At 38.4% G+C, this 15237-nt stretch overlaps 1 pseudogene; it reads left to right on the forward strand.

Annotated features, from left to right (window-relative positions):
• The first annotated feature begins 504 nt into the window (after nucleotides 1–504).
• Nucleotides 505–11193, forward strand: LOC114099307 (HLA class II histocompatibility antigen, DQ beta 1 chain-like; annotated as a pseudogene).
• Nucleotides 11194–15237: the final 4044 nt, after the last annotated feature.

Genomic DNA, 15237 nt, shown 5'->3' on the forward strand with positions numbered 1-15237 from the left:
ATTCAGTATTAAACATAATAACTATTCTGTAAACTGCCCCTTCATCTTCTCTTAGAGCAGTTATGCAGCAGAGAACTGAAGAGGGTATTTTCTTTTGTTTTTGGAGAGGTCTCACTTGAGTTATGTATATTTCCTTTCTTCCATCTTGACTACATTCATTAGAGTCCTCTATCTTTTCCTGTCATCCTGGTGTTTAATACATTACCAGGTAGAATAAGATTCTGTAAACTGCGTCTGAGAGCAAAGATGTCGTTCAGGATTTGGCTTGAAGCTGCACTCTGTCAGTTTATTTCATAAGAAGTTTTCATTTTCATCATTATCCCAGGGAGGTGTGGGGACCTGTTAGGTTTCTGACCCAGAATGTGCCAGGGGAAGGGGAAGGTAAGGTGGAGGAGAGACAGTAGCAGGTCTTCTGTGGGTGGTGTTTGGGGACGTATAAAGATCTTATCTCTAGTATCCTTACATGGCATATGAGCTAAAAGAAGACTGGTTTTCCATGTCATAATGAACGGCACAGTCAAGATGCTAGATGAAATACTGAATAAAATTCCGGATGAAAGAAGTTTAGAAACTTGGGCTAGAGGTGTAGCTCGGTGGCAGTGTTCTTGCCGAGCATGCCTGGCTTGGATCTCCAACATCTTTAAAAAATTCAGAACCTAGTCTTGCACTTGAGTCCTGCTCTGCTGTGCAACTTCCCAGTCTTTGCTCCGGAATGCAATGGTGCACTTCGGCCAACAGATGGCGACAGAGACCGAAGTTTAAGGTGCTTTTCTTCTGCAGCGGAAATCCCCGTGGAAACCCGACTATTCACAGGGGCTCTCCCCACGCAGCCTTGGCCTCTCTCTTCTTTCTCACATTACATCAATCTGCGAGGTTCTGACAGCGGCGAGGGTGGGATATGGAAAACCAGGGACAGGAGAAGGGATGATGGGCAGCTTTCCAGACCAGACCCTGAAGCCCTCCTGCTTCCCGGGACCCAATTGTAGGGCGTCAGGCTGGAGGACAGTGGACGACCTGGGTCAGGTGGTGCATCCTGTAGATCCTACTGTGGCCCCCCTAGAGCTGAGCTCCTCCGGGGCAGGGATTCCGCTCCTGCACCCTGACCCCTGACATTTTCTCCACTAATGTATTATCATCACCCACTTTATAAATATTTGTTGAATGAAAGAGTGAAATAGAAAAATTGAGGCCATGCTCCTCTAGATTGTTTATCTGGGTTCCTTCAGGCCCTTAGTGGCAGGGCCAGGTCTAGAGCTCAGGTTTTCTGATTTCCGGTTTGGTTCTCTTTCCACCAGTTTGTATAATCCCAATCGTATTTCCATTTAGACTCTTTTAGTCCTAATTATTGAATGAAAGACTTCATCCTCCCTTAGAGCGGTTAGTGAGCAGAGAACTGCACAGGGTATTTTTTATTTGTTTGTTTGTTTTATTTTTTTGGAAAGGTCTCACCTGAATTATATATTTTTCCTTTCCTCCATCTTGACCATATTCACTACAGCCCTTTATCCTTTGCTGTCGTCATCCCAGATGAAGAATTCAGGTTTTACATCTTATCTGAATGTTTATCACCCGAAAGTTTATGTGTATGTGTGTGTATGTGTGTGTGTGTGTGTGTGTCCGTGTCCTAAGGTTTTTCTTCTTCTTCTTTTTTCTTGCATTATAATTTGTCATAAAGGTGGAATTCATTGTGATATATTCATAAGAGCATGTAACATAATTTGGTTGATTCCCTAAGGGTTTTCTTAACCCCTGGAGTATGAATGCTACCAATCTCAGGGACGACCAGCATTTGTCTTCTCTGACAAAATATGTGTTGCATGTTCTGTAGGAAAAGGTGGGGTCGGGGTCAGAATTCTCCGTTTGTCTCTGGTTCAGGAAATGTTTCGAGCATGTGATTTGAGGAACAGAATGGACACTACATAGAGGAAATTTCTTGATGATGTGATACAGTTTGGGAGACATGATTGCTGTGGAGATCAGGACCTTGAAGGGGAAATGCATGGTGATTTTTTATTCCTGATTTCTTTCCCACTGGTTTACTTCTCTTCAGTTTCTACTCCTGGGTACTGTCTCCTTGATATTGAGAATACAGCAAGGTGCAGTGACACACACCTGTAATCCCAGCAATTTATGAAGCTGAGGCAAGAAGATCTCAAGTTCGAGGCCATCCTCAGCAACTTAGTGAGATCTGCAGCAACTTAACAATACCTTGTCTCAAAAATAAATAAATAATAAATAATAAAAAGGAATGGGGATGTGGCTCAGTGATAAACTGCCTCTGGGTTTAATCCCAGTACAAAACAAACAGATAATCCCCTCAAAAACAAACAGAAAAAAAAATGGAGAAAAGGGGGAAAACTAGAAAAAAGTACCTAATTTTTCTTAGAAGAAACAACAACAAAAAACCCAGAAAATAAATGCTGTGAAAATTTCCATATTTCTTTATGACTTTTATGAAATGTGACAGCCATGTTTTAGGGTAGAGATATTTGATCTAATTACCATTAGGAAGAAATAGAAACTCCTAATGAGAGTTACATGCCTTACATAATTTTTTCCTTTTTTTTTTTAGCTTGCCTCTCCTACCTTGTTCCCTGCAATTATCCAACCAACTTACTCTGTTCCAACTACACTCTCCTTTTTCTTCAAACACACGAAGTAGTTGCCGAGCATGCCTGGCTTGGATCGCCAACATCTTTAAAAAAAAAAAAAAGTTCAGAAACCTAGTCTTACACTTGAGTCCTGCTCTGCTCTGCAACTTCCCCGTCATTGCTCCGGGACGCAATGGTGCACTTCGACCAACAGATGGCGACGGAGACCTCTCTTGCCTCTAATGCTCTTCTCTGAGATCTTAACATAATTTAAAATACCTATTTGTCACATCTGTTCAAATCTAAGCTCCATGAGGCAGGGACCATGCCACCTTTTCTTCTATGTTATTTTGTAACCACTGGTAGAGTGGTAATGGGAGGACAAATATTTTATTTGAAAAATATTGTAGCATGCGTATCCCAATGGAATACATACACAGCAGAGGAACTATTTTATCTATATTTTCAGCAGGTAGAGAAATACATTTTAGGCATTCAGTAAATTGTTATTAAATCCATATTGAATTCTTCCCATTGATTTTTGAACATTTCAAGTTTGAAAAAAACAGAAAATCAGGATGCTATAGGTAATAGAGAGGGGAGAAAATCAAAAGCAGACTATGTAAACCCCAAATTTATCCAGATACAATAGTGGTACAAGGAACATGTCTGATTAACCAGCGTTCTCTGTTCTCCTCAGTGGATTTCCAGTCCTTTGCCATACATGATATATAAAGAATGAATAAATTTGCCAAATTAATTATTTCAAAGACTGACATGAAGATTTTATTTGCTTAATAAAAATTTAAAGGAATTACTCAGTAATTCATTAGGAGAGTGCAACTGAGGGGGTTAAAATATGAATGTTTGTCTCATTTCAAACATTATAAGTACTGTGAAAGCACTTGTTTTCTTCTCAGAGAGGAGTCTTGCTATGCTGCCCAGGCTGGTCCTGAACTTCTGGGCTCAAGCCATTTTGCTGCAGCCTCTTAAGTAGCTGGGATGACAGGTGGGTGCACCTGGCTTTGAAAGCACTTAAATCAGTTAATACCTATCATTAACTAAATTCATATTTGATACTAATATGTAGCAGAAATTAAAATTTGTTGTTATTTGCAGGACAATTGTAGAGTGTTGTGGTCACTGTCACTCTTCCAATTCCATTGATAGCCCTCAGGCTTGTTCTTGGTGATGTATTTGATGGATTTACACAAGCTGTGTTATTTGAAATTATGTGATTTCATTGTTTCAATATTTTGTTCAAACATTATTAATATAAATGACTAAAGTATTTGCATGAAGTTTAAGACTGATTATCAAAGGCACATCTTTAAAACAAATGATAAACTGTGATGTTGGGCAAGTTACTCAGACTGAAGCATGGTTTCCTTATCTGAAAATTTAGATAATAATAATTACCCTATAGTCTGTTCAGGTTACTTGTGTCAAGATATTTTAAATGTGCCATGTCAGGCACATATTAAGATTGAAAAATGATAGTTATTATTGTTTATACTAATAGAAACAGTTGTTATAACTGTAATAATAATTACATGTCTATTTTTCTCTGGATTAGATTTAGAATTTGAAAAACTCCTATTAACTTTCAGCTTAACCTGACCTACTTCCTGTTAATCTATTTCACCTCTTGTTGCTGCTGGAACTGGGGTATCAATAGTCTCAGAGGGGTCAAGTCATCCTTGTGCAGCTATTTCCTGAAGGGCTTCCTCTGAATGCCATGAAAATACATGTGTTGATAAATAACTCAGTTAAATAACGCAGGGAACTTTTCTCAACTATTTCCTCATCACAGCCTCTGTTTTGTCCCCTTTTAAAACACATAACATGGCTTTATCTTGGGGTTCTAGCTCTTTGCCAGGATCTGCAATTAAGATGTCATATCTATAAAATTTTATTTTGTCTGAATACCAATAATGTCAAAGAGAAAGTATCTACCAGTTAAAGGTACAATGACTGAGGCTAATAGAGATTATTTAATCTGTCCAGAGTAAAAAAATCAATAAATTCTTCAACCGTGATACAAATACATTTTCTTTATAATCTGTTTCCTTTCATATTGTATCTTAGTTCTTGTAGTGTTAAGTCTAGAGGGAAAAATGAAGAGCTCTTAGATAATAATTTTATGTCCCAAGGAATAGTATTCCACTTCTTCCTGCCCTCTGGCATCCTTAGCCACCATCAAACCCCAAACATCAGAAACAGAATTTAAATAAATGTCACAAGAAGACATGCCTTGAGTCATGTTCTTGGTTCTGAATCTTCCTAACATATCTTCATCATTTTACAAAGTTCAATGATATTTGAAGATGATCTACCACTAGACACCTAGCAAAAGAGAGAGTGTCAGTTATGTTTCCTCTGGGGAAGGTAACAGAAGTACACCAAGGAGAAATGTTAGGGAAATGGCCAGACTGCACAGATCAGAGTGAAAGAACTGCAGACTGGTGGCACACAGCTTCACGCTTCCCTTCTCAGAATCCACAAGCTCTCAATGCCAAGTTCTTGTTAAAAGTACTTATTTTACTATTCTATATATATAGTTGCTGGTCATAAAATATTTATTTATGGAGTGTTAAAGTTGCTTTTCTTTCTTGCTTTTTATTTTGCAGTGCTGGGGATTGAATCAATGTTTCTACAATTTTTTGGTTTTATTTTTTATTTATTTAGTTTTTAATTTTTAATTTGTTCTTTTTAGATATACCTGACAGCAGAGTATATTTTGACATATGATACATACATGGGGTATAACTTATTCTAATTAGGATCCCACTTTGAGGTTGTACATGATGTGGTGTTTACTGGTGGTGTATTCAACAATAGATATTTTTTTTGAGTTGAGAACTTCCATTAAAAATGTTTACCTAGAGATAAATGAAGACTTAAGTCATAGGGTTGATTGGTTTCTTCCTTAGGGACTGTCCAATCCTAAAATTCATAGGAGATTTCCTACTTTTCATCTCTGTGAAGTGAAATTTCAGGTCAATTGGTAGCAGTTGTGCTGAAAGCCAAGTGCTTTTGTTAAATTGCTTCTGTTCCAAGTTTGAAAAGATGACTGTGATAATCCCCAGGAACCTTTGGATAAAAGCTGGAATTGTGATGGTGGTTCTCATGGTGCTGAGGACTCCCCTGGCTAACAGAAGAGATTCCCCAAGTAAGGGCAGGACAGCTGCTATTCAGAGCCCAGATTTGGAAATAATTTCTTGGGGGCTCTGGAGCCTAAGCTTGGGTCTGTTGTATTTTCAACAAACCACAGGTAGAATTTGGAAGGACTCTTACAAGAGTCCTGATTTCTCCTTCTTAGAGTTTTGCTAGATTCCTTTTTTCAACCTCTGCAGTGGAAGGGAGCCTAATATCTCTAAAGGACTTTGGGATCTCAAAATTGGAAGAAAAAGACAAAATACATTTCTATACCAGACACAGCACAAAATGCAAATGAGGTACTTGAGAAGCATCAGGTAAGTTAAAAGAACTGGCCACTCTGGGGATTTTCTGGGCCCAATAGTATTCATCTATTTAGGGGCTTGGGATCAGACAAATTCAGACCAGAGCTATAGTCTCTGGAGCTTCAATACCTGAAGAGCATAATTAATCACCCATTCCTTGGAGGTAAGCAGTGGGGTCATGGAGATGACACTGTGGGACTTGGGAGGAAGAATGGGATAAGGACAGGCAGTTACTAATTCTGGGTTAATTAGGGCCTTGATTCAGTATTGATGGTGTATGGGGGCTATGACAATGGTGAAAAAAAAAACTCCAAAATTGATATTTATTTTGCACCCATTAAATCCCAAGCCTGTAGTGATAGTGTTACATCAACTGTCTCACCTGGTCTTTCTAAAACACACACACACAGATACAAATTGATGACTCCGGGGTATGTATTATTATAGTGTATTTTTAACTAATTATTAGGAAAATAACACAACAGACATCTTAACACACACACATAACAAAAATTACAAAGAAGTATCCAAATAACCTCTAATCAAGTTGAACATATGTGAATATTACCAATTCTCCAAATGACTTCTGTGTACTCCTTTCCAACAGTACCCATTTTCACATTCCAGGAGTAAGTTCTATTGTGATTCTTTTAATCCTAATTTGTTTTGCTCATTGTTACCGTTAGCATATATAAGAATGTATCCTTAAACAATATAGATTAATATTTCCTCCTCTAAATGTTCTATAAATGCTGTGCTCTGTCTTGCTTCCTTTTTCAATATTATGTCTGAGAAGACTTGCCACAAATCTCTGATGCAATATTCATCCATTTTCGTTGTTGGGTAGTATATTCCATTTTATGAGGGCAGAGCAATGTACTTAACCTGTTCTTATGTGGATGGATGTTTGGGCTGGTCTTACTTAAAAGAAAATGTACCCTGGAATCCTGGAACCTTTGGGTCTGCGTTTCTCTAGACTGAAATAAATACTTCAATTGCAATGTCTGCCTATCTTCAACTTGACAAGACAAAGTCCAGCTGTTATTCACATTAGTTGTCTCATGAGCTGTTCAAAAGAAAATCCAATTCTTGACAGCTTTTGGTATCTTAGGCTATTTAATGTTTCCCTGTCTGGTGAGTGTGTAGTGTTATGGGAACTTCTATTCTTTTCCATATTTATCTTTTTCTCATTTATTTCAAAAAGATAAAAAATATATTTCAAATAAAGCCCATCATCAGTATGTGCTTTGAAAATATTTGTACTTTTGGCCTTGTGTAAGTCTTTTAATGATATTTCTTGATGAGCAGAAGCTGTTACTTTTATTGAATTGAATTTATCAATCTTTTTTATTTATGTCTAGTGCTTTTAATGATTTAAGAAATCTTCCACAACTCCAACATCATGAAAATGTTCTCTAGTTTTATCTCCTAACAGATTTGTAGCATTTCATTCATACTTAGGTCTATGTTACATATGGTGCAAGAAGTATGCCCAATTTCTTCTGCTCCTTCTGATGTATTCCCATTTATTAGAAAATCATTTATTAACAAAAGTATTCATTCCTCATTGACCACCTTGTGTGCCACCCTTGTAATATATTTAGTCTAAATGGATGCATGAAACTTATTTTGGAATACATTATTGCCATTTATTTATCTATGTCTGTGTCCAAAATATGGTGTTTAATTACCATCTTTGCCTTATGAACCTTTATTGCATTTTAGAATCAGCTTGTAAATTTTGAGTAATCACAAATTGGTAGGAATTTTAAATTATACCCACAGAATACATAAGACCATTTGAGATAATGTCCTCTTTATAATATTCAGTCTTCCAATTCATGTACAGGTGTATCTTTGTGTTTACTTAGGACCCTTTTGATGTATCTCATAAATTTCATGGTTTCCCTTTTAGAATTCTTGTATATTTTTATAAGATTTCTTCATAATTTTTCATGCCATTATAAATGATGTAATTCACATTATATTTCACATTTGTTGCTCATCTATATGTAAAACATTTAAAAATGGATCTTGTATCCAGCCATTTGCTGAACTCTCCCTTACTTTAAATTCTTTTAGTTAGTGGATTATTTAGGATTTTGGTTATTTACTGATCCAGCATATGAAAATGCTGGCAATTTTGTTTCTGTATTCCAAACATTATTCCATGATCTTCCTTGTTTGACATTTTTAATTTTATCCAATAAATGATCAATGCAGGATTTGAGGTAGAGAAATCACTTCATTCATCCTGGAAATAAAATTCTGAGGGTTTAGAGCAGATTTTATTTAGTCACTGGTCTTTGTTGTCATGTTCCTTTACTCCCTGTGTCTCCCTAAACCAAACACAGGGTTGGTTGGGATGCAGCCTGAGCTAAATCGAATGTGGCCTGGTTCTCCTGCACAGGATTTCATGTACCAGTTTAAGGGCACCTGCTACTTCACCAATAGGACTCAGCGAGTGAGGCTCATGGCCAGACAAATTTACAATAAGGAGGAGATCCTGTGCTTTGACAGTGATGTGGGGGTGTTTGTGGCTGTAACAGAGCAGAGGATGTCAAGTGCCAAGAGCTGGAATGCCCAGAAGGACCTCCTGGCTGAGTATCAGGCCCATGTAGACACCTTGTGCAGACACCACTATTAATAGACGTCTTCCTTCACTGTTCAGCAGAGAGGTGAGTTTAGGACTGATCAAAGTGCGCACACCTCTGAACTAGTGTGGAAGGCCTGTGGGGAAAGCAACTTTTGGGATTCCTAGGATTTTGGTAAAATTGGGAGGGCATTTGAATTGAAGGAAAAACTGTTGAAATACTTGATAGGCAGCATTGGAAGAGTGTATTAGTCAGCTTTGAGTTACTGTAATACAGTGCTTGAGATAATTAACTTAAATAGAGGAGAAGTTTATTTTGATTCACAATTTAGTCCATGGTTGGTTGATAGCACTGATTTTGAGCCCCTGGTGAAGTAGCACAACATCGTGGGGAAATACAGAGGAGGAGAACATTGTTAGTTAATTGTATTCTGTGAAAATCACAGACTGTACTTACAGCAAGACAACTAGGACATCATTAGTCAGAATAATCTTAAGGGACCATAATGGTATATGCATTGCTGACCTATATATTTATAAAAGGGACATTCAATTTATTTTTTTCATTTAAAAATCAACATATAATATTGGTACTTATTTATGAGGTACACTGTTGTAATTCAACACAATGTGGTATGATCAAACTGGGGAGATCAGCATTTCCACTTCCTGAAATATTATCATTTGTGTGTACTGGCAACCCAAACTCTTCTTCTCTAGTTTTTGCAAAGTGTGTAATTAATTATTGTAGACTATCCTTTGTTGAGCTGTATAACATTAAAAGTGCTCCCCTCCAAGTATGTTTGATTCCCATTATTCACCATCTCACTATTCCTTTCCTGGGCTGTGGTGACCTCTATTCTACCCTCTATTTCTATGTGATCAACTTTTTTAAAAAAATCTTCCACAAATGGGTGAAACCTTTGGTATTTGTGAACACTAATATCTACTGTTTTCTCCACTTTCATATTAAAGGAGGGACTTAAGCCCATGTTGAGACCCACTATGCTGCCTCATTCTCTGACTTTATTTTTTGCTGTCATTCATCCTAGTGGAGCCTATAGTCACCATCTCTCCAGCCAGGAAAAAGCCACCACAATTTGCTGATCTGCTCAGTGACAAATATTATCCTCAACAAGTTAAAGTCAGATGGTTCCAGAATAAAGAGGAAGAGACTTCTGGAGTTGTGTCCACACCACTTATTCAGAATGGGGATTGGACCTACCAGATTCTTGTGATGTTGGAAGTAATACCCCAGCATGGAGATGTCTACACTAGCCATGTGGAGCACCCCAGCCTCCAGAGGCCCATCACTGTAGAATGGTGTAAGGGCCACTTCATTGATACCAGAGGTTCAGCAGAAAGAAGCAAAGGCAGGGAGGACATTGGGTCTTGTGGGCTTGGGGTCCTTCTTTCCTCTGCTGTTGGACACATTCATACCTTCTCTCCTACACAACACCTAGTGTCATTTCTGAGCCTAGAGTCATGGAGGCTTGTGATCTGAAGTTAAAAGGCAGATGCTGAGTACTGACCTCCTTTCTTTCCAAGATATTATTGCTTTATATAACCTGATCCCCAGGCTGAGGTTTGGCTGGGCAGTATATCTCCTGCAGTGGTGAAATTCTGGGCTTTGACATTAAGGCTGGTGTTTGGGGATGGTCTGTGGATTTTCAGATGGACCTACCCTGAGGATCCATTCTCCCTTTTCCCCCTAAATCCTCATCCATCCACTGTTCTCCTGGGGTCTCTTCATGCCCTTCACCCTCCTCTGTTTGGTAGTGGGGTACCTCTGTCTCTTATATCTTGGGTTGGTCTCCAGACTTCCTGATGAGGACTCTGTGGGATGTGGGGACAGTCACTGATGCACAGGCTTCTACTTCACAGGGGCACTGTCAGAATCTGCCCAGAACAAGATGCTGAATGGAATTGGGAGTCTTGTGCTGGAACTGATTTTTCTTGGCTTGGGCCTTAGTGTCTACTTTTGCAATAAGAAAGGTAAGTCACCTTTAGAGAAAATGGGCAAGACTGGCTCTAGGACTAAGTGTTTCTGTTGTAACTTTTCTTATCTCAGTGAAAAGGGGGAGCCAAACTAGGGATAGAAGTAGATTGCAGAAATTAGGGAGGCCATGAGTCTTTCTTGTGCTGAGCTGGATGTTAGGTGAGATGACAGGAGGTTACAGTTCTTACCTGTCCAGTTAACTATGTGACCTGTGCTTCACCAAAACACTTAGACTGCTGATGGGACTGGGCCCTTCTTCCACATGCCTCTGCAGAAGCTTTGTGTTCACTTTAGCACAGTATCCTCTTTAATAAGATACCAGGAGAGATGGTGAGGAGTGGGTGGTTGTACAAAATTACCCTTAGTGTTCTGAGTTGCAGAGAGGCCCCAAGGGTATTGATCAGGGGGCTGACTTTCTCTAGGGATTTAACTTATGACTTATTTTTTCTCTTTCCTTCAGGGATCATGCACAGATTCCAACATTTTTCTTCCTGTTACCACTGTTCCATGGTCTACTGCTGTTCTCACCATTGTACAAGTTCCTAGCCTCCCTTCTCTCAGGCCTGTGAGGAATCCACCTCTGCCAGCCCTGTCCCCCATCAAGACCTGAGTCCCAAAGTGCCTGAGCAGCAGATGCCAGGCCCTCTTCTTTTGCACACTCATACACACACACACACACAATTTTTAGTTGTGATGGGTCTTTATTTTATTCATTTATTTATATGTGGTGCTGAGAATTGAACCCAGTGCCTCACACATGCTAGTCAAGTGTTCTACCACTGAGCCAAAACCCCAGGCCCCTGGCCCTCTTCTTGTTCTGGTCTTTCCTGAGTTTCTGTGACTGCTTTCCACCCAACTCTGCTCCCTGTGCTGCTGCCACATCTGTTTGGGCCACGAGTACTTTCAACATGTTCCTGATCTTGTCCTCTGTCTGAAGACTTCCCATGAATTACATGTCAAACTCCTTTATCTTTCAATATATTTTTTCAAAATTAAATAGATTTGTGAGTCCCTTGTGTTTCTGATTCTGATTGAGTAAAAGTGGTGGTGGGAGATATTGGCACAGAAAAGACCAGATTCTAGAGGGCTAGTTCACTGAAGCCCCAAAGGGGAGCAGACTAGGAGAAGTCATGGGTCCCCATACCTGGTCTAATTCAGGTGCCATATAAGAATGTGAAAAGGTATGAAAACATTCAATTGTCCACTATCCGGGGCTTGGAAGTGGGGTTGTGTGCAGCAGTATTTCTTGGATTCTGCTGCAGCCTGACACGTTTTACATAGTTGAGGCATTGGAATTATTTTGTGCCATCATGTTACCTAACAACACCTAACACTATAAATTAGCCAACCTCGCCCCACAAATGTCATCTGGCATTGTTGACTATGTACACAGAGGAAAAAGACAATGATTATGGGTTGCATCTGAACTACCAGATTATATAATTGCCAGTGGGAGTTTTATTAGAAAGTAATATGTTGATTGAATGTGATGGAAACTCTACTAATACCGTCTTAAGGAAAAAAATTATTTTTTGGCATATAATTTAAAAGTTCATAAATTCATTTGGCTTCTGAAAAATGCTTAGATCAAGGACTAAGTTGAGATTCTTTTCTCCTTTGTCTCTTAACTCCTTCCTTTCTCTCTGACCTTTTCCTCCTGTCTTTACTCTCTTCTCTCAGTGTGCTTCTTTTTCTACTCTGTATCTCTTCATCTGTCTGTCTGTCTATCTACCTAGTTTTGGTACTAGGGATTGAACCCAGGGGCACTCAACCACTGAGCCATATCCTCATTCCTATTTTGTATTTTATTTAAATACAGGGTCTCACTGAGTTGCTTATAGCCTCACTGTTGTTGAGGCTGTCTTTGAACTCACAATCCTCCTGCCTCAGCCTCCTATATCTCCATGCAGCTGGGATTACAGGTGTGCACCACTGTGCCTAGCTGTCTCTTTATTATCATGCATTTTTCTGTATCTCTGTCTATCTGAAGGATCCTCTCTCTGTTAATATATTAGATGGTTTTTGTAACTTTCTTTCGTTTGCATTCCTCCATGAACTTCTCTCTCACACGTCTTTTATTTCTTACCTGCATTAGAATGTCTTGCTGTCTCTTTTTTCTTATTTTTCCTCAATCAGTTCACTGGCCTGCGCTCATGGTGCACATGTCATTTCTTTCTGTCCTTCTAAAGTCTTCTTTCTCCTTGTCTGCATTCTCTCTTTATGTTTATCTCTCTGCCTCTCTTTATCCATCTTTGCCTGTGTTTCTTTCTCTCTTGCTTTGCTCTCTGTGTTTGTCTGAGTACTGCCTTTCCTGATAGTTCTTATTTTCTCCTCTGGAAATATGGGTATGTAGAGGAACATCTCAGACTTCCAGCCTATCCCCTGAATAGCAAGAGATCAAACATGTCAACTCCAGTTTAACCATCTGGAGAAATCCCTGATAGAGTGACATTCCAATTTCTCAACCAATCATTTTAGCCATGAGGTATAGGATTCTAAGTCAGGCCTTAGTTTTGAACCAATTTCTGTGCAGAAAGACAGATTTTATTTTCCTCAAAAAAATAAAAGTATGAAAAACCAAGCAAGGCTGGATAGATGGTAACTGTAATAATGATAATATAATCATAGTGATATCAATTGTCATTCCCTCTATATAGGAAGTGCCCTTCTCTGTTTCTTTTTCTACCCATTAAAAGTTTTTTCCTGAAGGAATAGCTCAGTGGTAAAGCCCTTTCCTAACATGCATGAGGTCCTGGGCTTGCTCCTCAGTCCCCACACCCATGATGCTTCAAGTATAATTTGTGTAGTTTACATATAACTTAAGTTTCATTTATGTCACTATAGAAAGGGAATTTCAAATCATATCAACCTCCAAATCCAAGCTCTGCTTTGGGTGGTTCTTACTGACCCTGTAAATTATTGTGAAAGGATAAACTCATCTACCTTCAAAACATGAGGACATAATAGTATAATGACAATGAAAGTATAATCAGAAATCACTTTGCTCAGCATAAAGTGGTATTTGATAATCTGGGTGAAGTCAGTTTCCCATTGCTTATTTATGCTACCTATTACCAGATAAGGAGGAGGGAAGCCACTGGGATACAAATGCAGTAGCTTCTGGAACTATATAATAGAACACCCCCACACTCATTTCCAACATATATCTGCCACTACTATCTACTTTGGAGGGGTCATCAGGGAAAATAAAGTTGTCAAAGTTAGGGCAGGTATTGATACATTTGAGATTTCATCTGTCCATGTAAGTCTGATGGTAAACATTTACAATATGGATCCCCAGGATGTCCTGCTACTTGGATTTTTCTAAAAAGAGATCAGTAGTAGCCCAGGTTCTCAGAGTCCTGCATTATTTATGTTTTAACTATTCAGATCACATATTTTGAAATGCTGTTTCCTATGGTATTCAGTAAGTGCTCATTAAATATTCACTGGTTGCCCAAGAAGACCTTTGTTTCATGGGTTAGCCTATTCCTGGAATCCTTTTACTTTTTTTGTATACATTTTTATCATACCCTTTGATGTCTGTAGTGTCTCCTTCCCTCACTCATGATGGCAAAATTGTCTTGGCTATTTTGTCACTTTGACACATATACTGGTAGTGATGGTGGGATATCTCCATAGAGACGGATTTTATTTTTTATTTTTCAATGTTAACTTTGGTGTTTTTATATTTTCTTGTTTTGGAATATGCAATATATTTTTTTAGTCTACAAAAGTTTCATTTATTACATCTGCTTTTCACATCCTTTGGGTACTTCTAAACATCTACAAATCTTAGATATTTCAAATAAGGAATTAAATTTGTCTACTAAGTACACAGTAGTGTTGAATAAACTACACACATGTAACAATGGTTATATCTGAAAGTGTCTTCTAAGTAGGATAATTCTGGCCTAGAATCCTTCATTTCTTCCACTTCTATTTTCTATATCACATGTGTCATATCTGAGTGTCATATAATGTGATATTACAATTTCACTTCCGAAAGGACTTTTCAGAAGACTGCCTTTCTATGAATTTTAACATAAAGTGTACAAAATATGTTAGTTTACTAACTCTACTTTTGTTATGCAATGGCAATCTCTTTAATATCTAAAGGCTAGATATTACAAAATTAGGACTCCTTTGTCCAGTATATACACAATATATACAGAACAGCAAAGACAAATGAAATGCACATTGCAGGGCAATGGGTAAGCTGAAATTGTCTAGCACACTCTAACCAAACACCTTTTGCAACTTCCCTCCTGCCTCCCTCAACCCAGTGAACAAGTACAGAGAGTGTTCTGTTCAGAGGTGGTTTAACAATTCCAAACACAGTATTTCCCATCAGTTTTTAAAAGCTCTTTACAAAAAGATTCATCCTACTACTTCTAAGTTCATCAAGCACTTCTAAATAGGACTAGATATTCCACATAAGAACCTGTCCATGATGCACCCAGAACTGATAAATAAAATTGCACATGTAACAATGGCTATAATCAGAGGTATCTTCTAACATTTTGTCCTTGAACCTTTCCATCCTCACTTTCTTTTCTCTTCTTTCAGTGCAGTGGACAAGTAGAAGCA

Source organism: Marmota flaviventris, chromosome 6, assembly GCF_047511675.1.
Source record: "Marmota flaviventris isolate mMarFla1 chromosome 6, mMarFla1.hap1, whole genome shotgun sequence".
Classification (NCBI taxonomy): domain Eukaryota; kingdom Metazoa; phylum Chordata; class Mammalia; order Rodentia; family Sciuridae; genus Marmota; species Marmota flaviventris.